This window comes from Triticum dicoccoides, chromosome 7B, assembly GCF_002162155.2.
Source record: "Triticum dicoccoides isolate Atlit2015 ecotype Zavitan chromosome 7B, WEW_v2.0, whole genome shotgun sequence".
NCBI classification, from domain to species: domain Eukaryota; kingdom Viridiplantae; phylum Streptophyta; class Magnoliopsida; order Poales; family Poaceae; genus Triticum; species Triticum dicoccoides.
This window is the reverse complement of record NC_041393.1, coordinates 3,612,602-3,613,431: the sequence shown is the minus strand read 5'-3', so window position 1 is coordinate 3,613,431 and position 830 is coordinate 3,612,602. Positions and strand designations below refer to the sequence as shown.

The 830-nt window shown below is 45.9% G+C and overlaps 1 non-coding gene across 1 annotated transcript; it reads left to right on the top strand.

The window, feature by feature from the left end:
- Positions 1–299: 299 nt before the first annotated feature.
- On the top strand, positions 300–449 carry LOC119342316. The gene has a single exon (XR_005165523.1). It is a non-coding gene; the product is annotated as a U4 spliceosomal RNA (small nuclear RNA).
- The last annotated feature ends 381 nt before the right edge of the window (positions 450–830 follow it).

Sequence of the window (830 nt, the reverse complement as noted above, 5' to 3'; positions counted from 1 at the left end):
CCCAGCATTCTCCACATTTGAAACATAGCCCTTTGGCCCTGCAATAATTTCTGAGAGATGTGACTTTTGTTGCATCCCATGTTCCTCATGCTCCTTCTGTGTCGCTGCGATCATCTGCAGCCAGAGATGGACCTCTTGTCCTTGCTGGAGGCGCAGGTAACAGGAGAGTATTGGGTGCTCGTGAGCACAGAAGAGGCCCACGTTTGCTAGCTTTGTCCCGTGAGCTACGTCAGTTCATTGCTCGTCGTCACAATTAGTCCCACCTCGGCTACAGAGTGGGGTGGCCAGGATGAAGCTGGGTATTTGCGCTTGGGGCAATGATGTAGCTAGTGAGGTTATACCGAGGAGCGTCAATTGGTGGTTGAAAACTATGTCTAAACCCCCTCTTTGGCTCTCATGGGTCATTGAGAATTTCTGGAAGGGCTCCCTCTCCTCGGAGAGGGCAAGCCCTACAAATTCAATAATCAAATTTTGTAGTTATGACTCAAAATCAAGCTTTGCTTGGTTTTACTCATTTCCGCAACTTATGGTTTGGGTTTGTCCATGAATCATACGAGTATTGGTTCAACTTTGCTTGGACCAGATTTTTGTTCACATGAATCATATTTTGGTTCAAAATTCAGGACTCCTGGCCAAGGTCAATCATCTTCGAAGTTGTAGAGACCAACAAATGACGTCTTGCTTAAAATGGAAATAGGGATTCTGATGTTTTTCTTTCAGAAGTTTGCATGTCACACAAATCTTCATGGTCACTGAGAGATGCATCGAGTCGTAATTGGTATAACCCCTAGTCGCCACTGGAGTGGGTCGGGCTTAATACAAACACTAGC